Here is a 26,117-nt window from a genome sequence, read left to right as displayed (position 1 = left end):
CAGGTTTTAAGGGCTTTGTGGAAGGCCTGGATGGTGGTGAGGGTTCGAATCTCCACGGGGAGTTCGTTCCAGAGGGTCGGAGCAGCCACAGAGAAGGCTCTCCTCCGGGTGGTCGCCAGTCGACACTGGCCGGCGGATGGAATTCGGAGGAGGCCTAATCTGTGGGATCTAATCGGTCTAGTGGAGGTAATTGGCAGCAGGCGGTCTCTCAAGTACCCAGGTCCAATACCATGAAGGGCTTTATAAGTGACGACTAGCGCCTTGAAGCGTATCCGGAGACCAATAGGCAGCCAGTGCAGCTCGCGGAGGATAGGTGTTACGTGGGTGAACCGAGGCGCACCCACGATCGCTCGCGCGGCTGCATTCTGGACAAGCTGAAGTCGCCGAATGTTCTTCAAGGGCTGCCCCATATAGAGCACGTTGCAGTAGTCCAGTCTAGAGGTCACAAGGGCACGAGTGACTGTTGTGAGAGCCTCCCGGTTCAGGTAGGGACGCAACTGGTGCACCAGGCGAACCTGTGCAAATGCCCCCCTGGTCACAGCCGACAAGTGATGTTCAAAAGTCAGCTGTGGGTCCAGGAGGACTCCCAAATTGCGAACCCTGTCTGAGGGGCATACTGTTTGACCCCCCAGCCTGAGAGATGGAACACTTGGCCAATTAGTAGGAGGGAAGCACACCAGCCACTCGGTCTTATCTGGGTTGAGTACAAGCTTGTTAACCCCCATCCAGTCCCTAACAGCCTCGAGGCCCTGGCACATCATGTCAACCGCTTCACTGAGTTGGCACGGGGCGGACAGATACAGCTGTGTATCATCCGCATACTGATGGTATTTTATCCCGTGCCGTCGAATGATCTCACCCAGCGGCTTCATGTAGATATTAAACAGGAGGGGGGACAGGACTGATCCCTGCGGCACCCCATAATTCAGGGGCCTAGGGGTCGACCTCTGCCCTCCGACCAACACCAACTGCGACCTGTCCGAGAGGTAAGAGGAGAACCACTGTAGGACAGTGCCTCCCACCCCCACCTCCCGCAGTCGTTGCAGAAGGATACCATGGTCGATGGTATCGAAAGCCGCTGAGAGCTCAAGGAGCACTAGGACGGAGGCATAACCTCCATCCCTAGCTCTCCAGAGGTCATCGATCAATGCGACCAAAGCGGTTTCCGTGCTGTAGCCGGGCCTAAATCCTGACTGGAAGGGATCTAGATAATCGGTTTCCTCCAAGGACCGTCGGAGCTGAAAGGCTACCACCTTCTCGACAACCTTCCCCACAAAGGGGAGGTTGGAGACTGGACGGTAATTGTTTAAAACGGCTGGATCCAGAGATGGCTTCTTCAGAAGGGGTCTCACCACCGCCGCCTTTAGAGCGGGGGGAAAGAACCCCTCCCGAAGGGAGGCGGTAACATCCGCCTGGATCCAGCCCCGTGTCACCTCCCTGCTGTTAGCAACCAGCCACATGTGGAGGCACTTGCAGCTCCCATGGCCTTGTCCACGTCCTCAGGGGTAACAGCCTGAAAATCAATCCAGTGATGTCCTGCCAGATTCTCCCCTGGTGCCTCAGCTATTGTTTAAACATGTGCTAAAATGCTATATTTACTAAAAATATTGCTATATTTTATTACTACACACACACACATATACATATACATATACATATACATACATGCATGCATACATACATACATACATATATATATATATATACACACACACACACACACACACACACATACATACATACATACATACTACACACATGCATACACTATGTTGCCAAAAGTATTTGCTCACAACTGAGTCTGATTATGTGGATGGGTGAGTGAATACTTTTGGCAATATAGTGTATATATGTGTGTGTGTGTGTGTATACATACATACATACATACATACATATATATTTTGTTTTGACTTTTGCTCTGTAAGCCACACAGAGAATATTTACTGATGGTGACCCTAAAAATTTATTTTTAGAAAATCTAGTGTCTTTCAATCCTTAGACTGGAGATTCTGAATTATTGGCTTTAGTGAGAAGCAACTGCACTTCTAGTTAAATGATGCTATGTTATGGCGCTCCATAAGGAAAAAGACAAACTACATTCAAATGAAAATTCATAAAGATTCAACAATGACTTATAGACTATCATACTGTCATATTCTGTTAAACTCTTCTTCACCCTGGTGCATCTGGTGCTATCCAGATGAACTATTTACACCTTCCAGAATTTCAGCCATTAGAATGAGGAAAGGATATCCTTTTGATTGTCGATATTTCTGGACCAAAAACCACCATGAGACAGACCTGGAAGTCTTTTATTTAATAAAATAAATTCATAATAAGAACTTCCCTCAAAAAAAAAAAAAAAACCATGAGAGAGACAAATCTGTTCTTTCATTCTCAACTACTGTACAGAAATGCAAAGTTTATGATCTCACAAAGAAGAAAAAGGCACCAGAATGGCAGCAGGAATTTTAGGAATTGTTCAAACTATATTCAAATTAATAAAGACCAAATCTAGTAATACGAGAAAGGAAAATTCATGAAGCTTCAACAATGATGTATAGATTAGTAGCGAGAAAAGGTCTGCATACATAAGGAAGTGTTTAATTCCCTTACTTTTCAGAGATGATAAATTTATTTTGATTTTTTTATTAATTCATAATATAAACTACAAAAATACCAAAGAAAATAGTAGGAAAGTAGGGGAGGGGAGAAGAAGGGAAGAGAAAAGTATATGGGAAAGGGAGAGAAGAAAGAAAAGGCTTATGACTCCCTTTGGTGCAGCAGAATAAGATAACAGCATCAACTTTTTACTTTTACATAATAATATGAACTAGCCATTTCTATAACAACAAACCTATCTAATCGGTAAAACCCCAAATCAAAATTTCATTCCCCCCCCCACCTCAAGTACAAAGTCCAGAAGTGGTTTCCAAGTAGAAACAAAAGTAATTGTTTTTTTTCTTTAATCAAAGCAGTCAATTTAGACATCTTTGCTAATTACATCACATTTTGCAGCCATTTACCCATTGTGGGAATCAAAGTGTCCTTCCATTTTTGTGCATAAACATTATGCAGAGAAGGTAAATTTCTAATGTAGCTCTATATAAATTATTCCAAATCTAAATTCGGTACCCTTCACAGTTTTATGGTTTTCTGAAGCTTAGATCAAAACTTCGGTAAAGTTGCAAATATATGAAGATACGTATGTTTAGATGATGGATTTTTATATCTTCCTGGTTTCCACATGACTAAGTGGGTTAGGCTCCAATTTCTTCAGTCACAGTTTTTTTTCCATTTTGGATCTTATACATGATGGGCTACAATTCATGAAGAATCAATTTCATAATTTATAAATGAAGTATTTTCCATCAAGTGAAGTCTTTTCTCCAGAGACAGCCTTTCTGTCAGCATCTTTCTGCATTCCAATTATCGCTTTTCTTCTGGCAAGTAATCCTACAGAGAAAATACAAAAGCAACCATAAGTTATAGAAAGCAGAATTCTATAGAAACTTAGATTTTTTTAAAAAATGCAAGAACAAGTTTGTTCTCTCAATGACAAGACTTTAATATTTGAAAGTGAAAGAAAATATTTATGTACTTAGTAATTAAATTTTTATGCTACCCATCTCCCCTATAAGGTGACTCTTGACCATATGCATGCTTCATTTCTGCTGACTTTTCAGCAGAAAAATACCAATCTCATCAACACAAACAACACAAAAATTTCCACTTGGCATATTTAACTGCCCAAAGCCTCTGACTATAAATAAACTGTAAATGAAAGTGAAGAAGCTGAATGCTAAAAGTGACTTGTCTGACGCTTATAAAGTAAAATGATTAATGAGCAATGGAATGGTCAGGAAGAGAATATCTCATCCTTTTCCTTAGTCATGAATTCCTCTTGAAACTCTTTCTCTGAAGCTCTGATTTAATGCTAGATCTGAAAATAAGCTTTATCGGAGAAAACAAGAAGACTGAGGAAAAATCAGCTGCAGAGAGGTGGGCATCACTATCCTTCACATCAGTGCTGGGTTTCAATTTATTTTACTACTGATTTCTCGTGCACAGGCATGCGCTCACGCGACATCCAGGCAGGTGGGTGGAGCCTCCCGCAACTGCCACTACCAGTTCACCCGATCCGGGACAAACCGGCAGAAACCCACCTCTGCTTCACATCCATTCTTTCAGTTGTTGTTACATCATCTTTGTTTTATATATACCGTATTTAGCATTTTCTGACTTCTAATAGATGGTTCCTGCCCTCATAACATTTGAATATGAATTCAGTTTCATAAACCTCCCAGGCCTGAGATAAATGACACTGTCCATCACAAGGGGACTTCAAAGGGGAAAAAATTAACCACCACAGTTGCACGGATGCAGGGATTAATAATAATAATAATTAATTGGTATCATATGAGGAATGTATTTAAATCACAGGCCAGAGAAAATATTAGCCTCTCCCATATTATTTACAGCATTCTGATCTTGATTAGGCCACTGTGAGCTTACTCCTGAGTAAAACAATATGCAGCGGTGTTATCTGACACAGAGTTTATAATTTCAGTTTTTATGATCATCTACTTACATATGATTCTGGGATGTTTACAAGGGTTAAGAGTAAGAAATATCATTAATTTGGGACAATGATTTTAAAAAATGATCCTGCCAGCAGAAATAAAACTGAACAATTCAACAATTCCAGACTTAATGTTGGGCTCACAAAGCATCCCAGGTCGTGGCAGAAAAACATCAGTGATGTACAATTATCACACTATAAGAAAAACCATATTTCATCATTTATTGTTCATGAATTTCATGAAAGTTTATAAGCAATATTAATGTGGAATCATGTATATTTCACATGGGAAGCAAAAACTGCAGAAAATCTGTTTTACCTCAAAACTCCAGATTATAACTTGTAATTTTACATGCTTGCATATAACATTTAAAAATTACTGAGTGGTCTCTAATTCAATGCTCACAGCATTCAAAGACTCATGGGGAATTCTTGGTGGTCTCTGAGCTTGGCTGTTGCTTGTAGACATTTCATCACCCAACTTGGTAACACCATTCACTCATTGAGTGAGTGGGGTTGCTCATTGTTTATAGACACTAGCTTGCCCTGCCAGTGTTATTGGGCATACTACTATTTTTTCCTTGGTAGTTCCTTTGATTAGGGTATTGTTTTCTGTTTGTTTGTCTGATGTTAATCCCTGCTTATCTGAGTATTGGCTAATGGAGGGGATGTATTCTGATCTTTATGTTTCCTTCTTAACTTTTTATATTTTCTCTTTTGATTAAGTGTGTAGATATGATTTATTGCTATGTATCTATTGGTGGATGGTTTGTCTGAATATCAATCTTCTAGGAATTCCCTAGTATTTTTGGATTTGGCTTGGTCTAGGATGCTGTGAATTTTATTCTTCTGAATATATTGTTGATTGCTGTATGTGTCTTTTCCAATTGTTCCTTTTATTTTATTCCTCCAAAATTATCATCTATATATTAGATCTATACTTTTTTGTTATATGTGGGTAAGTGCTGAAGGGTCTTAGCTATGAGTCCTGATATATTATATTTTCTGCTATTAGATTCAGGATTCAATTAAAGGAAAATAAAACTCAATGCCACATTCTATCAGCATGGAAAATAAGAATGCCAATCCTGGAATTCTAATCATGATCAGATGTCATTAGGTGATATTTGTAAATGTTTTCTCACAACTCCTTCCCCTTTTTTTAAAAGAAAAAAAATTGTATAAACATTGCTTTAGGGGGGAAAAGTATCCTGAATAGATGTGTACTGCTTCTTGTCTGGTAGGTTAAGAATGCCTCCCACCTCAATTTTGAAGCCCAATAATACAGCTGTACTTCGAAATTCTTGGGTGAAAGTGTTGGAATTGATCCCTTTGCTCCCTTTCAAGCATCTTTGCAGAAACCAAAGGCTATTTGAAGCATGCCGATGTGTGCATAAAACTAATATTTAAAATGTGTTGATGTGACAGTAAGTCATCTCATTTATCAGTTGGAAGAAAATAAAGTGAGGGTGAAGTTAATCTCAGATGAAACTCGTTTAAAGCAACACATATTCATGAACTTTCAGCCAGAAATCAAGTAAAGATGAAAACTAGAGCCAAAGAAAGTAGAAAACCAAGAGGGTTGATTATGTCTAAATAGCCTCCAGGGCAACGCTGGCTGTGTCGTTCCCCTAGAAACATTTGATCAAGAAAAAAAATGAGCTTTTGGCCCAAGATGCCAACACCACCAAATGACTGGGCAAAACCACGTGGCTCCAGCTGGCACTTCCGTTCTGTTGCTTGGCAACTGCTTGTGCATGACCAAAGATGATCAACAGAAGGCCAAAGGGGACAGAGGCTACTCAGATCCTGCACTCAGTCAAACAAAACCCGGGAGAGAAAGCCGCTTTAGGAAAGGGGGTGGTGGAAAAGGAAATTAGATTGGACAAATTACCCTCGCACACACCCGTTTGTAGGCTAAACAAGTAGGCTCTGTTGCTTCTTGAGTGGCTCACAAGTAGTACATTCTAGCATCTGGACAATGTACATCTAGCATGAGGCCCTGGTCCAACAATTAACATTTCGTTCCTTATTAGATTGTGTATAACTATTTGAGCTCCTGCAAAAAAGGAGATGCCAACTTTTGGCTTATAGTGGGATATGGCAGGGACGGGGTGGCTCAGTGGCTAAGGCGCTGGAGCTTGTCGATCAGAAAGGTCGGCATTTCAGCGGTTTGAATCCCTAGCCCCGCGTAACGGAGTGAGCTCCCGTTACTTGGCCCAGTTTCTGCCAACCTAGCAGTTCGAAAGCTTGTAAAAATGTAAGTAGAAAAATAGGGACCACCTTTGGTGGGAAGGTAACAGCTCCTTTGGCGTTTACTTCTAGTTCTGGATAGCACACAATACAGGTAGTCCTCAACTTACTATTTATTTAGTGACCATTGTGTTACGACGGCACTGAAAAATGTGACCCATGACTGGTCATGACCATTGCAGCATCCCCATAGTCATGTGATCAAAATTCAGATGCTTGGCAACAGGCATGTATTTGACAGTTGCACTATTCAAGGGGCATGTGATCACCATTTGTAACCTTCCCAGCTGGCTTCCACCAAGCAAAGACAATGGGGGAATCCAGAAAGGCTGAGCGCCAAAGAATTGAGGCCTTTGAACTCTGGTGCTGGAGAAGACTCCTGCAAGTCCCTTCGACTGCAAGGCGATCAAACCGTTCAGTCCTAGAGGAGATCAACCCTGACTGCTCTTTAGAAGGCCAGATCCTGAAGATGAAACTCAAACACTTTGGCCACCTAATGAGAAGGAAGGACTCACTGGAGAAGAGCCTAATGCTGGGAAAGATTGAGGGCAAAAGAAGAAGGAGAAGACAGAGAATGAGGTGCCTGGATGGAGTCACTGAAGCAGTCAGTGAGCTTAAATGGACTCCAGAGGATGGTAGAGGACAGGAAGGCCTGGAGGAACATTGTCCATGGAGTTGCGATGGGTTGGACACGACTTTGCAACTAACAACAAGAAGAAGATTCACTTAAGAATGGCATGAGTCACTTACCAACTGCAGTGATTCATTTAACAACAGTGGCAAAAAGGTCGTAACATGGGGCAAAACTCACTTAGCAATTGTCTTGATTATCAATGGAAATTTTAGACCCAAAATACCTGTAAGCTACTAGCCTGGTAAGGGCTAATACCGCAATAAATGCAAGATTAAATCCTCACTAATCCCAAAGGTTCTGGTTGACTTGGACCACTCACCATCTGTCAGACCAATTTACCATAAGAAAGTGTGGTGAGAGAAAAATGGGGACGTAAGAGCAAGAAACAAACAAACAAACAAAGCCTCTGCATCTCCTACTGATATCCTGCTCTGCTACTCTCGTGCAACATTTCATTATTATATGCCTCATCAGCACAAGCTGCAGCAAAGGCCATTAGCTAGATTGACTTGATAATGAACGATAAGACAAACTCCTGGAGAAAAGTCCTTAATGAACCATTTGCCATTCTGACAATTCAGCTGCAATCAGAGTCCATAAAATCAAGATATCTCAGGCTGTGCAGGGAAGACGGTTACTCTGTTATCTGATCACCCAGATGGGTGGCTTCTTTCTTTCATCTGAAGGAGGGTTGCCATAAAAGATCAATGCTATTTCTTGAAATGCCTCACCTAGATCTAATCTCGAGAGCCCGACAGACTTCCTAAGGGTAAACAGGTATGGCAATCATCTTGCTGAAGAATTGGTTTTCCCCTTTCAGAGGAAAGCAGATGATGTAATGAGCTAATTGGGTTCCAACCAGGGGTGGGTTCCAGAAGGCACTAATGCTGGTTCACTTGTGGGTGCGCTGCTTGCACACGCTTGATGTGCACTACACGCGTATGCTCGGTGCAATAAAAATTGTTCTGCTCATGTGCAGAAACGAAAAACAAGATGGTGGCGGCTATGGAGAACTGGTTCGGGGGCATGGTAGGCCTGAGTGGCAACCCACCACTGGTTCCAACTGATCAGAAGACAGGAACCAGATAGGAGGACTCCCAGGCTCTCCTAGAACTCAAGAGCACAAAAACACATCATAAGATTTTATATTTGCTGCAGGTATATTCATGTTTAGCCATGCATTTTTGAGCCTTAATCCCGACATTTAACTTGCCTCATTCCAATACAGAGACAAATTTACTGAAAACATCAGATTTTCACATTTCAGCTTTAGATGTCAATTTTTATAAGCCAAGGTTTTCTGATTATAGCCATTATTGTTGCTAATTTTTTATTTCAACTTTTTGATAATTTGGATCAACATAAAGCAGTGAACATATCAAATACCTGCCTTCTAACTTCCCCACAACAAGCACCCTGTCATGTGAGTTGGATTGAGGAAGAGTGATTAGGCCTTAACCACTTATCTTAATCACTATACCAAACTGGCTTTCTATAATCCATGTAGCCATGATCAAATCATGAGAAGATCCTAACATCCAAAGCAGAAGTGACTGTGTATCTCTACCACTGTTGTAAATTTAATTATAGTTTTGATCTGCAGCATATTTTCACCCTCAGGTTTCCACAATTTGTACCTGTACCATTTGTATACCATAATTTGTACTGATGTGCCATTCTCTATAACAGTTATTTCAGCTTCCCCCTTGCCATGTAGTACTTAGGAAGGGAAAATTGTTTCTCAGCACAGTTGCTAGTTAACAGCATGAAAGGCACTATTCAAGAACTAATTCCATGTATCACTTTAACCTGTGTTAAAAAAAAATCTACAGTGGTACCTTGGTACTTGTTGTCAATTGATTCCGGGAGGCACAAGTACCTAAAATGACAAGTACCAAGCAAAATTTCCCCCACAAAGAATAATAAATGAGGCAACCAATACTAACACCAACATTGACAAATTCTAGCTTCCTTGTTAAGTACCAAAAAAGTGATGACTACCAGGCAAAATTTTCATGTCAAAATGTGCAGAGTTCCAAATTCAGTGAGTTTCAAAGCAGTCGTGTATCTAGGTATGACTGTATATGGCTTTTTAATCTTCAGCAGAAAATTTAGGTTTTGTTTATCCTTCCTTTTTATTTCATGTAAAACTTGAGGTGGAGAACATACCTAATACAGGTAGTCCTTGACTTACAACCACAATTGAGCCCAAAATTTATGTTGTTAAGTTAAACATTTGTTAAGTGAGTTTTGCCCCATTTTATGATCTTTCTTGCCACAGTCGTTAAGTGAATCGCTGCAGTTGATAAGTTAATATCCCAGTTGTTATGTGAATCTGGCTTCCTCGTTGACTTTGCTTGTCAGGAGTTCGCAAAATGGGATCACCTGACCCAGGGACACTGCAACCATCATAAATATGAATCAGCTGCTAAACACCTGAATTTTGATCACATAACTTTGGAGGTGGTACCTTGGTGCAAAGGTCGTAACTGTGAAAAATGGTCACTTTTTTCAGTGCTGTTTTAACTTTGGATGGTCACTAAACGAACTCTTGTAAGTCGAGGACTACCTTTACTCTTTACTCTTCCTATTCCCCCCCCCAACAACAACAACCATCGTGTGAGATGGGGTGGGCTGAGAGGCTGGCCCAAAGTCAGATTGGTCTAAAGTCAGCTAGTTTTCATGCCTAAGGCAGCACTAGAAATCATCACCTCTTGGTATCTAGGCCAGTACCTTCACCACTATACCAAATGGCTCTCTTTTTTATTTTTATTTTGATTGAATGCAGTAGAAATTTGCTACATGTACCGGTATTTCAGTGGTGGGATTCAATATTTTTTTACTACCGGTTCTGTGGGCGTGGCTTTGTGGGCGTGGCAGGGGAAAGATACTGCAAAATCCCCATCCCCTCCCCACTCTTGGGGGAAGGTTACTGCAAAATCTTCATTCCCTCCCCACCCCACTAGTCTGCTTTCCAGCTCCATTCCCCTGTTCAGGGCAACAAAAGAAGATCAGCTGGGGGGCTGGGTGTGGCCAGCCTATTTGCTGGTTCTCCAAACTACTCAAAATTTCTGCTACTGGTTCTCCAGAACCTGTCAAAACTGGCTGAATACCACCTCTGCGGTATTTACAGAAGAACTGGCTTTTCCAGGGAATTTAATCAGAAATAGGTGAAGATACAAAAGATGAATATGTCAGTGGCGATGGAGTCCGTCTTTAGCAAGTAGCAAGGAGAAAAACAAACTGCATGATTTGGTTCTCTGACAGCACTGTGCCCAAATTCAATTCTTTTAGGCTTTTAGGGATGCTTCCTAAGCAGATCACAGGTCCACTTCTTATGTATGATAGTGTAGCAGGCAGCAGAGATAAAACGACCCTTCTTGTTCAACACACATTTCAGGAGTCAGGCAGGACGCAAAGCATTTTGCTACTGGCAGAACAGTGTGGAACTAAATTCAATCTGAGGTGAACTACATTTAAAAGCTGGTCTTAATATCTTGACAGAGCACAGCATTTATTTGATCTACAGATCTTTTACTACCTCAGGGGCTTTTTCCTAAATGAATGAATGCTGTTCACCAATATCTTAGGACTTCACTCACATCAATTCTTTTTGCCTGGTAAGTTAGATGTCCTTCTACCTAATAACCCACCTTCAAAATCCACCAGAAATAAACATCAGGTAACGTGTGGTAGCCCATAATGAAGACATTTTAGATTCTCCAAACTTGCAGCTTCCTTACAGAGATGAAAGCCTAGTTTGTGAGAGCATACTTAAAACTCCCAGATCTGGGAACTCCCAGGGCTACAAACTCACATGTAGTGAGGTTGAATGATGAAACCAATGGGCCACCCCTGCAGTAAAGCAGGAGGTCTCCGGGTCAAGAATCCTGGCCCTGCAGCCCACACTCACTTCTGCACCAACCATCAAGTTGCAGAGACTCTCTGAGGCCTTCAGAGGAGTTACAAACTACTGGCCTCTACACAAGGGTACAAGCTGTAAATGAGCAAAATTCACCTCAACCAGCAGGACAGGAAGAGGACTTCATCCAGAGAAAACAAGGAAAAAGACAAGGATAAAATAATGATGTGCATCTAGATCTATCTGCTTGCCATTAACTTCCCCTGATCCTCCAACTTCTTCTATTCAGCCAACATATGCTTAGCACTGCTCAAGATACTCTCTTGGCTAATTCATTTGGAGTGTTTTTCTGATTCAGGGAAGAAGAAAAAAAAGAACTTGTCAGGACATGGAATTTTGTTTATCTCCAAAGCTGTGTGGGCTGCAAGGCAGAGCAGGAAAGGAAATTATTCTGGCAGTTTTAGTCATACAGCCTTCCCTTGGCAATTATTAAGTCTTAATCCCACCACTCATTCCCTTAATTTTGGCCCTTCAGTTCTGAATGTAACCACTCCACTATTCCCATCCCTTTTAGTAACCTCCTACTGATATACACATGCAAATATGTGCCATAGAAGAGAACTTCGCTTTAGTCCGCAGATAGCATCTGCTTGGCACTCTATTTCTAAGTTTGCTTGAAGTGCGGTAAATCCATTAATTATGGCTATAACAGAAATGAACATGCAGATGCATCCAGAACAAAGTTCTTTTTCAAAATTGTGTTCAAGAAGGAAGGAAGGAAGGAAGGAAGGAAGGAAGGAAGGAAGGAAGGAAGGAAGGAAGGAAGGAAGGAAGGAAGGGGTTCAAAAACATGATAAAATGAGACATTGCTTGATGGATGAAAATTGATGCTGTATTTGAAATGCCCCAATAAAATACATTCTTATTCTAAAGGACTGACATTGTAGAATTATAATAAAATCAAATATGCAGGTGTTCAAAATAATTATCCATCTCCATTAGCAATCATATTTTGAGAATCCTGCTGCTTCACAATGGAAAAACCTGAGGTGCACCAAAACACCTTGATACCTGAAATGGAGCTGTCAGACATTGTGTAATGTAAAGAAAATCTACAACATTTTTCTCTGTATGGACAAGAGTCTGGGCCTGAATTGGCTACATTGGGCGAGTCACATTTTTCAGCTTTCAATTTCCAAACATTAGGGGTGCACAAAAGTTTTGGACATGCCTTGGGGATTGTAAAGATATTTTGGTTACTTTATTAGAATTTAGATGTGCTTGGTAAGTAACTACATAAAGTAGTTACAACTTTTTAACATTGTGTTTGTTTCATTTGCATCGGGGTGATGGAATGGAACATTCCAACAGCACAAGAAGTTCATAAACTCTGAGAAAGTACTGCTGGCAGTTTGGAATTAAAATCTCAGATAAGCCATTATTGCATAAATGCCTAATAGAATAGTTTATCCAGAAGGCTTAAAAAGGAGAAAACTCGGCTGAAGGGGAGGGTGGATCAATTACTGGATTCAAAGATACATGCTTGGAGAAGTTAATGAATCAGGAGCTCAGTAAATCTAGACCAGCTTCCACCAATTTCATGGCTACAGCTTTTGTGGCTTACGGGTTGTTGAGACTTTTCTCCCTAAAACCGGGTTAGAAAGGGCTAGGCCAGGGATCGGCAACTTTAAACACTCCAAAGAGCCATTTGGACCCGTTTCCCACAGAAAAGAAAACACCTAGAGCCACAAAACCCTTCTGGTGCCTGACTATTTCCTGAGTGGCCACAAAATTAGTATATGTAGGTTGAATTAAACATTCTGTTTTCTTCTGAAATTTTCTTAGAATTATCCATGATTGGCCTACCCGGGGGGGGGGGTCAAAAAGCTCAATAAATCGCATGCTGGCGGGTGTCACACATTGGCGGTTGTGAGGCATATTTTGAGTGACAGGGAGCCACAGCAGAGGGGTGAAAGAGCCACACGTGGCTCCAGAGCCAAGGGGTTGCTGACCCCTGGGCTAGGCTAGATATTTAGCGGCTTGTTCCATGATAAGAGTTGCATTGGAAGGAGAACTTGGGCAGCTGTTACTGCTTCAGCCACTACTATCATTTGCTCTGAAACCAGAACCTGATTTTAAAAAGTCAAGATGGAGACCACAGGATTGCGATCAAAGATCCACCTGGAATTTTGAGTGTCACATCTGCACCATATTTAAAAATGGGGGAACTTTCATCGCACTGCCACAACTGCCATTTTGACTTTTTTTTACCATACCCAAGGACATCCCTGATTCAAAAGATTAAAAGGCTAGACAAGTAATAGAGTAGACTACTGAAATGCATGTGTCAATTTGAAGCAGTGACTCCGTTCTTGGCTAAAGCTTTCCAGTATTTTGTATTACATAGTAAAATGTTGGTAGGGCCCGTGTTTACTTAGGAGCTACCCAGAGGTTAGTTATTTAAATATGCTATTTAAATGTGTTTTTGTTGATTATTTTAATGCCATAGCCAGTAAACAGGAATGTTTGCAGTACCATTGAATATCAATGCATACACTCTACTGCTTCACTTCCAACTTGGCCAAATCTAGCCCACACTGGAGGGTATGATCATGATGGGATAAAACAGATTGAAGACAGGAACAGAGACCTGGCCCTCTACAACAGTTTGATATTGTTTGATATTTCTTATCCCACCTTTATTATTTTAGAAGTAACTCAAGGTGGCAAACCTACCTAATACTCCTCATCCAATTTTCCCATAACAACAACCATGTGACTTGAATTGGGCGTTGTGAGAATGACTGGCCCAAAGTCAGTCACCCAGCCAGTTTTCCTGCCTAAGGTGGGACTAGAGCTCACAGTCTCCTGCTTTCTAGGCCACCTATAGTAGGCCTACTATCATCATCATCATCATCATCATCATCATCATCATCATCATCATCATCATCATCCTGAGTCTCTTGAGAGTGGGCTGCATACAAATTAAATAAATCAATCAATTAAATCAATCATCATCATCATCATCATCATCATGTTATCCCACCTGTCATAGGCTGTCAAAACTATATCAGCAGAGAAAATGCTGAGAGAGGGGGTGGGATTTAGGGCGATGCTGATAACTATCATCAGATTCTTTGATCCTCTAGCTTTCTAAACTGTCCCTCTGCAAAAGTTAATTTTGATATAATTCTACTGGTATCAGACGGTTCCTGCCATGAATCACACCTCCTAAATAAATGATGTTGAAAACTGGCTTCAGATTTCCTTCAATTTAATTGCCACCTGCACCTCCTAGTGTTCAAGAATGATTTGAGAAGCAAGGGGAGGTTAAACTTTGGTGGAAAGGAAAATAAGCAGATATTTTACTTCTGAGATAAAGATATAACATTACTGTATTTATTACCACTTTTTGCTGGTAACTCGTTAATAAATAACCATGCTCCAGACAGGTGCTGTCTACTAAGCTTTAGCACTTCTTGTTTAGATGAAAGTTGAGTCATTTCCTTTTATGTTGGCAAATGAAAGATGTGTCACAGAAGAAATAGATCCTTTTACAATAAAAGGAAACAATAACTTTTTCACACATTCATCCAGCATTTCCACGGAGAAATTTTATATGGACTGGTTAACAGAAATGCAATGCAACGATGCTTGATGCCATAAAATATAGGAAATCAGGAATCGTTTAACAGAAGCAAAAAAAAAGTTGATCCAAATCATATACCATAAATCCAAACATAGGGATGTAATGATTGTGATTGCTTTTTGTGATATTTGCAGAGACTTTACTCTTTACCCCATTGCGATTTTATCTACTTGGACATCATAGATTTAAAAATCACTGAGCTATAATCAGGGGTGGGATTCAGCTGGTTCAGACCGGTTCGGGTGAACCGATAGCTCTGACGATTAGCTGGAGGCAAATTGGTTCGCCCTGATGATCAGTTTGGCCCGCCCACCCGCCCCTGCGCTTTACTTACCTATATCCTCTCAGCTGATTTGCGGGGCAGAGCAGATTGCCACACCTCAGCTGAGTTACTCCCCAGAAGTAACATGGAAGGTAAGTTTTGTTAAAACTGCTGATGGGCGCAGAGTGCCCATCAGGAGCAGGTGCACGAAGCATACAATCACCGAACCGGTTGTTAAACCGGCAAGATCGCACCACTGCCTATGATAACTAAATGCTCCCTTCTAACAGGTAGGCATGGGGACTCCATTAAAGGCCTGATCTTAATATTTGACAGGAATTTAAGTCTGAAATAGGCAGCCTGATTTTTTTTTTCCTACCAAACAGCTGCAGTTCTGAATTATTGTTATAAGTAAAATCTCCTCCTCTGTAAAATAATTCTGTCACAAGCTTCTTTGGGACTGGATTAATACTTTACCCCAAAGGAATTTATTGTAAAATGAATGCTAGCCACAAGTGAAGTCCATCTAGCATTAATCCTACATACCAAAGAAATCTACTGAAGGGGAGGGGAAGTGTTTTTTTTCCCCTTTCCTTTTTTCTTTTATAACACACAAGGTCACTGAGCGATCTCTTTCAACTTGTTTCCACTTCTAAAAAGCTAGCCTATCAGCAGCACTGGCCTATTTACAAAGTTTTCTTATTTTTCCCTTGTGCTTCCTGGAATGACTTTGCAACATACAGTACAACTTTGTAATTCCAAGTATTACCAAGGTAAAAGGAATAATACTTTTTTGTTGCAAACAACACAGTACTGCTATTAGCATGTTGGGCTTTAAAAAAAACCACAACCAAATATGAGAGAAGAGATCCTCCTTTCACCTTAACGTTTTAAAAAAGAAAGTGCAATGCCTGTCTGCACCCCATATAGCCTTGTGAACATTGGTTTGGATTTAAAATGTTCCTACTAAGAATGGGCCATACTGAATTTCCTAGGCAAAGGAACCATTAGAACAACCCAGACAAATGAAACTATTCCTTCCTGCAAATCCTTTCCTCTAACCCAGGGGTGTCAAACTCAAGGCCCATGGGCCAGATCCAGCCCGTGGGGTGCTTAAATCTGGCCCAGGAGGCCACCCTGGAAACAGCAAACGGAGCTCCATTTTTGAAGGCAGAGGGCTGCAGGAGGCTGTCGTGGCCGAAAAGGGGGCCTGGGGTGCACACGCAGTCCTCCCAGCAGTGGTGGGATTCAGCCAGTTCGCACCTATTCGGGAGAACCGGTTGGTAACTTTCTAAGTAGTTCAGAGAACCGATTGTTGGAAGAAATCTCCTTTTGTTTTTTTCCATTTTACAGGGCTAATCCTGTAAGGAAGGCAGGAAGGAAACATTCTAGTGTTGTTTCTAGCCTAATCTTTATTGACCTGCTTACCGAAACTGCCTCTCCGGTTAACCCTTATTACATTGTAACAGCTAAGGCGAAGCGTCCATTGACCTGAGTGACCTTGAGTTGGCCACACCCACCCAGTCACATGACCACCGAGCCCCACCTACCCAGATGGTCATTAAGGCAGAGAACTGGTTGTTAAATTATTTGAATCCCACCACTGCCTCCCAGACTCTGTTTTCGCTGGCAGAGGGCTAGCAAAACAAACTAAAAACAAAACAAAAGGAGAAATGTTTCCCCCTTTGCATTTGAGCATGCAAGAAGGGACAGGAAAGGAGAAAGGGAAAGAGGAAAGACAAAGACAAAGAAGGAAAGATGGGAAGAGAGCAAGGAAGGAAAAATAAGGAAAGAGGGGAAGGGAGAAGAAAGGAGAATGAAGAGGGAAGGAAAAAGAAGAAAAGGAAGGGAGGGAGGGAATTATAATGAGAGTGAGGGAGGGTCTGAGGGAAGTCCTGCCTTAGCACTTGGCCACCACAGGTGCCAATGGCACGAGTGACATTGAGCTGGCCACGCCCTCCATGGCCATGCCTATCCCAGCCCACCAAGATCAAACACAACCCTCATGCGGCTCTCAATGAAGTCGAATTTGACACCCCTCCTCTAACCAAATAGTATGAAAGAATAAAGGCAAAAATATTCAATTTAACAGATCTCAACAGCAAGGTAATGCTTGATAGTAATCAAATGGAAAGCGCCCCTGCAAAACATTCAGCAGAAATGGTTCTCCCTGCATAGTCAAGTCAAGGCCTCATCTACCTATTGGTTGCTCCTTGGTCTGACAAAAGTAAATGAATCAAGCACCTGTCTGCACTGTGAATTATACAGAGTTTTTAGGTCACGGCATATTCTCCCCTTATTAGAGACTCAAACCCGGCTATCACATGTGCGGTACAGGGGTGCTATTCACTTATCTTCCCTACTGGTTCGCAAATATGAGCGTGCACAGCCTCCCACGCATGCGCTTTTGACAAATTTGTTCACTTACCACACAAGAGGAAAAGCACTCTTTAGGTTCAAATTGAAGAAGAGGACCTCATTTGGCTACAAACCTCACAAACTGTATTTTACATTTGCTTTATTTGTTAGAAAGATGCTGTTGGTTGGACTGAAAAAGATAATTGCCTTCAGCACAACAAATAATAGGTTGTTAACTCAAATCAGGATGCCCTTCTGGGCTATAGCCTGGCCTACCCACTGCGCTTAAGAAGCATATTGTTTCTTCAATCAGCGTATGTGTCATATCTGAACTGACATGCTGGTGAAAGAATGAAGAAAATCCCCTTCCCTTTGGTTTCTAAAACAAGATAATAAACACCAAGGTGATGTTAACTCTGTCTAAACCACATTGCTTCAGGAGGCAACTGAATTTCTTCACTGAGTTGTCTTCCACGGTTCAAGCAATGGTGAGTCTAAAACTGCTAGGTTGACAGAAGTGTTAGTTTTAAATTATAGTTTTTTTTGCCCATCCAATGTAAGTTTTTACCATTTTACAATCCTGTCCGAACACCAAGATTCTTCCTTAGATGATACCAAGGCAGACCCACAGACATGGCTCCCAGTGTTTTTAAAATAATTTAAGGAGGGGTTTTATGCAGTTTCAGACTGTTTCTATTCCATTTGTATTTCCTCAGAAAGAACCCACTTCAATGGCTGCAAGACTTTATCTCTCTGGTCTCAGCATGTGCCCTTTACATGTCTGTGTTTATTTGAATTGTCTTTTACCATTCATTTCAGATTTTCTTAGTTGGTACACAAGCAGCTTGCCAGGAGACGTTGCTTTGAAGTCAGGGCTAGCGAATTTCTGTATAAACGGTCACTCAGGCCAGATGAGCTATCAAAACAGAAGCCACATAAGGTAACGCCCACTTCTATTGAGCGGGATCATGCAGGAATCCCATTTTGGATGACATGTGCCAAGTAAATCCACCTAAGGACAACAACCTTGCCATCTTCTTGCTATTACAATTGTATGGATAACACATTGCCACTTTGGTTCTTGAGGTTCTTAATCCTAAATCAAGGTTACATGAACATAATTACTGCCCTCAAATAACACATGGCTTAAAATAATCGCCTGATTGACATCACATGTTAAAACAACCAATTTTTTTTTAGCCTAGAACATTACACAAATGCAATACACCACTTCATGCCAAACATGGACCCACTTCAGGATTCAGGATATGAAACCCATCCAACAATCTTTATTTTATTCTCTCAGCTTTGATTCTGACTTACATCAGTTATACGTTTAAGCTGTGACTCTGCTAACTCCTCAGTTTCACGGAAACCATGATAAAGCTCTATCTATAGTTCACTTATTTGTTTTTGTCTGGAGATATCCAACACTGAATCGAAGGCAATGTAAAATGTCCCTACTTCAAATGTACCCAGGTATGACTCCTGGAATCAGAAGCCCAAAGTAAAAGAACACTGTTCATAATGAACAGACTTCAGTACTAGATCAGAATTAACCATGACTACTATGCCATCTTGTATCTTGTCCATCTCCTAGCAAAGGAGCTACCTACAATAAAGACTATATAATATTGTTACCACCAGTCTATATGATTGTTGTCTCTTTGAGGTTACATTCCTCTGAACACAGCTCTTCCTTTCAGGTTTTATGCAAACTTCAATCACCTAAGCAAAATATACATTGGCTAATGGCTTGGGGGTGGGGGAGATCTCTTTTATGGGAATGAAAGTTACTCATTATTAGATGATCTTGCAAAACTGGAGAATGAAATCATATAAAAAGTATACCTAATGTAACATCCTGATCTCTCAGACATACTGTTCTATGTCTGGAATTGTTCCCGAAAGCACATCATTAAGATCCATCTGTCCTTCCACTATTAGCTGGAAAATCCCTAAAACAATCATGATCCCGGATATGATAGGCCAATCTGCTTGACTCCTCATGCCTATGAGAGAGTCTTTCCTTATCCTGAGGCTGTTCAAAATGTAGGCTGTTTGTAATGTAACATACTGTAGCTGAGAAGCCCAGTGTGATTCACCAATTTCATTCTGCCTATAGGTATCTGGATGCCAGGCCTGGAAGCCATCTTTTACCTTTGGGCCTTCAGGCCTGCCACGTTTATTGCTGTGGGAAAATGGGAGGGGGGTATTACATGGAGTATGGGAGATATGTAAGTCAAAATAACATTCCTTTCTCAGAGAGTCAAGGACAGCTTGCCCTGCACTTGGAGTGGCGTGACTGGGAGGCATCTCCAGTTGGGATGGTGCTTGATTAGACCATGTGATGGACATGTGGGTACTGGGCAGGGATTTGAACTTTTGTTTGGGTGGGGAAAACCTGGAAACTTTCAGATTCAGGTTTCCCAGATGTGCCAATATGACATCTCTAATAAAATGGAACTTTGAAGAATCTCAAGACTCAACCTCGGAGTCTTCTTTCTAACAGTGTTACTTGGAACCCTGACACTGGAAGCCATCACAGTGGCAACATTTGTTGATTTATTATTGATTTTATTTATTAAACATGTTTGCTGCCCATCTCGTCCTTTGTTAAGTTTGACTTGAAACAAAAAAATTATGAGTTAAAAGTCAGTAGCATTAAAGCTGGGTGTTTTAATTATTCTTGTCCCCTCAATCTCACTAGTGGTTTGGTGTTCTCCAATTAATTCAACAATTATTCCAAATCCTAGAAACATATGTAAAAAATGGTGGTGATAGGTATAATCTATTGGCTCAGACTATATATTCCTTACACAATGTCAGATGCTTTATATAGAGTATGAATAATAAACACAATATATTTAATAACTTTGGGAGTCGAGATGTACAATTACCAAAACTGCACTGATGGCATGTCAATCGGCTCAAAGGACTAGATATGCAGAACAAGTCATAATAGCGTGTGAGATAATCCAGTTTTGCAAACGTGATAAAAATAAAATTTCAGATTATTATCTGAAGATAATATGTAAAATTTGCAACAAAAGATGTCTCATGCCCGAGGATTAAAACAATCTTCTTGCATTTGAGCGTATCACACATCACTCTTAATGCTTCAGGGGGCATGCCAAGAGCTGCATTCTAATAATAACAAGATTAAAATAAAAAAATGGAATTTCATTAAATGGCATGTAAATGCAATTAATTTACATTTAGATTAATGATTATTAATGAGAATAATAGCGGTGGATGGTATCATTGACATCACTGAATTATAACTTCTGGTCATGAATCATCATAGGTAGATAGGCTGTCTAGATGTAGTTGAACTTATTAAAAGGAAGAATGCCCACTATCTCTCTGGATAATTGGCTTCGTTGTCTAAACTGTTCTTAGTGTTAGGAAGTTTCTTTTAACATTCAATTGTTATCTTCCTATAACTTAAATCCATGTCATTCCTTTTAAAATGAGATAGAACAGGATTTGACCTTCTGTATAACATCTCCTCTGCTATTTGAAGAATGCTATCACATGTTCCACACCAGCCTTTTCTCCTCTATCCAACACAGATTTTCAGAACAAAGAAAACTCACAAAACACCCTAGACTATATAGCAGTTAATCTAATTTTATTTAATATTGGAATGCATTCTAGAAACATGGAAAATGAAATTCTAATACATTTTTGAGGAGCACATTTATTTATCTGGTAATGTAATTTCAAAAACGTAATTTCAGTAGCAGTTTGACATGTAATCCAATATTTTACACATACATGGACCCTAAGTATCTTAGATCTTTTAAATGACCCCGAGATAATGGGATAAACTTTAATTTAGTTATCTCCAAGACATTCCACTGATGTTTAAATAAACAATCATCATATGTAACCAGTATGGCCAATTTGACCAATTGTTAAAACAGATTTGGAAGGTTTGAAAGGGGCCACTGAAAAGTGATCTATGACTGTTTTTCACACTTACAACTATTGCAGTGTCCCTGTGGTCACATGATCAAAATTTGGAATCATTGGTAACTGGCTCATATTTATGATGGTTGCAGTGTCATCATTTGAATACCTTTTGTGACCTTCTGACAAACCAAGTCAATGGGGCAGCCAACTTAGCAATCACATGACTACCTTAACAATTGCAGGGATTCACTTAACAACTTTTGCAAGAAAGTTCGTAAAATGGGGCAAAACTCACTTGGTTAGCAATGGAAATTTTGGGTTTAATTGTGCTCATAAGTCATCGTCTGTCTGTACCATGTTCAATTCAAAAAAGAGCAGTGACGAATTGGGGCAGGTTTAGGGAAGGGCTACCAAGATGATGAAGCATTTGGAAACCTCCGAGAAAGAGTTTTATGCTGTTTTGAAGCTCTAAACACACGGACCTCTACACAGTTTAAACGAAATTCCTCCCTCTGCCCAAAAATCAGAAAAAAATGGAGCCTCATCACAGCTGACATGAGCTGGAGGACCTGCCTTGCCCACTGCAGTCCTTGCTACTTAGAAAGTGTTATTTAGCTTTTCAAGATTTACATAAAGACTTACATTTAATGGGGTTGCAAGGAGCTGAAGGTCACACCTGAAACCACAAGTAGCAAAAATATTTTAATATATCCTGCCCTATGGTTGCTTCACGTTGCTTTCTGTTAAGGGAAGAGACTTAAATTCTGCTCATGCAAAGCCAGTACATAATTGACTATATGGTGTGTTGATTATTGACCATACGGTACGGTACATATGAAGAACAGTTGCAGGATTTGGGTTTAGCTAATCTGGAGAAAAGAAAGACTCTGGGGTGACATTATAGCAGTATTCCAGTATTTGAGAGGCTGCCACAAAGAGGAGAGGGTCAATTTATTTTCCAAAGCAGGATAAGAAGCAATGGGTGGAAACTAATCAAGGAGAGAAGCAACCTGGAATTAAGGAGAAACTTGAAGAGAATCAATCAGTGGAACAGCTTGCCTTCAGAAGTTGTGGGTGCTTCACCACTGGAGGCTTTTAAGAAGAGACTGCAGAGCCACTTGTCTGAAATGGTATAGGACAGTGACGGCTAACCTTTTTGTCGTTGAGTGCTGAAAGCTCGCCCGCACCCATAATGCAATGCATATGTGATCCCCCCCCATGACCCTGCATGCATGCATGACCTCCACCTGCGCCCTGCCCCATGCATGCACACACAACTCCCCTGCACTCTCCCACCCCTGTGCATGCGCACATGCTCCTGTACTCCCCACACACATCCATGCATGACCTCTCCGCATGCACCCTGTGCATGCAGGCAGGACCCCCATGCATGCGTATGGGGCTCCTCACGCATATGTGGCAGAAACCTGGAAACCAGCTGGTCGGCGGGAGGCACATGTGCATGCATGGTGAAGCTGAGCTGGGGTGATGGCTTGTCACTGCGTGCCACCTGTATGACACGTGCCACAGGTTCGCCATCACATGTATAGGATATCCTGCTTCAGCTGGGGGCTGGACTAGAAGACCTCCGAGGTCCCTTCCAGCTCTATTCTGATTGATTGATTGATGATTACTATAATCGTGTCTTCACAGATATATGTTCTTTGCAAAACAGGAACCTTATTTTTACATACAGGCCAGCAGGTAACAGTTGCCCAATCAATGTGGTAAATTAGCACAGCAAAATACTGTCTAATTATCACAATGGACTTGAGGAGTGGAGCTGGAAGAGAAATTAATTTGTATCCTCTATGAGACAGGCCCGCAGGTGAGGATTAAAGCCAGCTATTGAGACAGGGTGGAGAAAATGTTTCAGAAACAATCCCCACCCTGCATTTGGCCTTCAGAGAGAAGCAAACCTGAACTTTTCCATGCAATGTAAAACACAGTAAAAGGGAATAAAGCTTTTAACTTAGAAACCATTTTTTCTAAAATATCAATAGCAATGTTTCTTTAAAAATTTCATTTTGCATATATGTATTATCGTTTCAAAGAATATGATCTATATTCTATAAACCATCTATAAACACATGTCTCTGATAGGTGTAGTCTATTTTTTTAAGGACTGCTTTATTTCTACACACATATACTCCCCCCACCCCCCCAAAAATACTGTATTTATGGTCTACATTTTGGGAGGAAATTAGAAACTGAATTCTCAACCCATTCTCAAATTCCATGTATAAAATCATGGAAAAAAATGCAAATAACAAGATAGCAAGAGGGGGAAAGGGAATATTTTAAACTTCAGTGGTATCAGGCAGGTTGAAATTCAAACTCACCATGTGGGTTTGAATAGCCATAGAGCCAAATAAGTGAAGGCAACTGCAAAACTGGGACCATCAAAGCTAGCCACCCCTTCTTCTCTTAAAGATACCAATGATGCAATTCCTCCCTACCCACAGATTTGAAGTGGACATCTATGGAGATTCTCAGTCATCCAGGTCTTACTTGTCCCAAAGGTGCTTTTTCAAGAGGCAACTGGACTTTCTGGTTTTTCTTTGAAGACGTTTCACTTCTCATCCAAGAAGCTTCTTTACATTTGTTAAGTGAATCATTGCAGTTGTTAAATTAGTAACACAGTTGTTAAGTGAATCTGGTTTCCCTATTTGCTTGTCAGAAGGTTGCATAAGGTGATCACATGAGCCCGGGACACTGCAACCGTCGTACGTGTGACACAGTTATTAAGCATCCAAATATAAATCCCATGACTATGGGGATGCTGCAATGGTCATAAGTGTTAAAAATGGTCATAAACCACTTTTTTCACTGCTGTTGTAACCTCGATCACTAAGCAAAATGTGGCATATCAAGGATTACCCATACTGTGTTTTATTAGTGTTGTATATTAGTGATTACATGACCTCTCCAGATGCCGTATACCAAGTAAATAAAAATTAAGAGTGAGTCACTGTTTTAAAGGAACATTTTTATACATTTCCATTATTTAGGGTGGATATCCTTTCTTGCATGCTTAAGCCATCAGGTACCAAGGCAATTAGTCAGGAGGTCTCTCCTTCTCATATACATTATGTATATTACATGAATGTTTGCATACTAATTGCTACAACCCAGACAATTTGCATTTCCACAACATGTCCATGAAGCTACTGAAAGAGGTCTTCTGTCATTTTGAGATGAGATCTTATCAGCATGCTTACTACCTTCATTTGTATCCTAAGGTAAGTTACAAATGCTATGCACTCCCTTATTTGGCATCTGGAAACTGTGATGTACTGTACTTAATGGGGCAAAATAAGCTTAAACTTAATTCTAGCAAAGTGTGTAGATACACTATCTAGCTCTGACTCTTATGTTAACCCTAGATTGAAGTCCCCCTAAAGGAGAATCTTGAAGGTTCTCTTGGGACTTGCAGAACCTCTGGTTTCAGTAAATATGGGAGGTCCAGCTGGTGTGTCCGTTACAGCCTTTTCAGGCCTAGGAAGCCCTTACAACAGTGACTCATGCCCTTTTCACTTTGCATTTAGAGTACTGCAACATACGGGCAGACAGGCCGGAAGGAAGGAAGGAAGTTGTACATCTGTGAAGCTACATGAAGATTGACTGATCTCATAGAGAATGACATTGAAGGATGTATGCAGGGAAATGAAGATATACTGCAGATTTAATGTGCCCCTTTAGCCCTTTAATGAAAGGGCTAAAAAGTATGAATTTTTAAGGTCATTTTTAAAAAGTTAATTTTTCCCAAGGCTATAATTAAAAGAAAAAAATTAAAATTAACAAAGAATAAAAAGGAATAGGAAAAAAGACAACAAATTTGTATGTTGTCAAGGAAAGTAATTATAATTTGATCTTAGTTCTCATGAAAAACGGACCCTTTGGAACAACTATATTTAAAAATGGTAGGAAACTTTCTTAGGAAACAATGAGCAGAAAACAGAATAGCTATTTTTAAACAGTTATTAATGGCAACCTTAAAATTGGTGAAAGTTTACAAAAGGAACATAATTTGCTAAAGCCAAGCTGAATAGCGACATGTACAAAATAGTATTGGAAGAAAGATTGGTTTTCCAACATAATGAATGGAAAGTGGACATAATCAAGGAGGATGTGGAACAAAATGAAGAGTCGTGTTACTCAGTGCTACAGAAATTTGTGGAATTATGCTAATAGGAAGTTTGAAAACGGATGCTTGATGCTTGGCAGATGATGAAGTAAAAGAGGCAGGGAAAGGAAGGAAGCAGGATGGAAAAAATATACGGCATAATGTGATTAGAAAGAAAAAGCTGCAAATAAAATTGTCAAAGAAATCAAGGAATTGTTGAGATTAAAAGAGGAAAGCAAAAATGCAGAATGATTTTGATGAAAATTAAAGCTTGTCTTGGAAATGGGTGCAGAAGATTAAACAAGGAGCCCCCAATAGACTTAATGGAATTGGAAATAAAAAATTGTGACATGCTTTGGGTTGAAATGAAAGTGATGGAATGCTGCAATGAGTAGTTTGAAGATTTATATGGAAATGGTAATGGTATGCCAAGGAATGGAAATGAAATGAATGCTCTGTTAATATCCAGGAAC

The 26,117-nt window shown here is 40.5% G+C and overlaps 1 long non-coding RNA gene across 1 annotated transcript in view; it reads right to left on the bottom strand.

The window, feature by feature from the left end:
- Positions 1-2,298: 2,298 nt before the first annotated feature.
- LOC148048195 (uncharacterized) overlaps positions 2,299-26,117 on the bottom strand; it is a 137,693-nt gene continuing 113,874 nt past the window's right edge. The window contains exon 2 of the long non-coding RNA XR_015696017.1: positions 2,299-3,456. This is a non-coding gene — a long non-coding RNA (uncharacterized LOC148048195). The remainder of the gene's footprint in view (positions 3,457-26,117) is intronic.

Source organism: Thamnophis sirtalis, unplaced genomic scaffold (genome assembly GCF_051295495.1).
Source record: "Thamnophis sirtalis isolate CommonGarterSnake01/CBP01778 unplaced genomic scaffold, rThaSir2_p1.2 scaffold_3, whole genome shotgun sequence".
Classification (NCBI taxonomy): Eukaryota; Metazoa; Chordata; class Lepidosauria; order Squamata; family Natricidae; genus Thamnophis; species Thamnophis sirtalis.
This window is presented reverse-complemented; position numbering and strand designations above follow the sequence as displayed.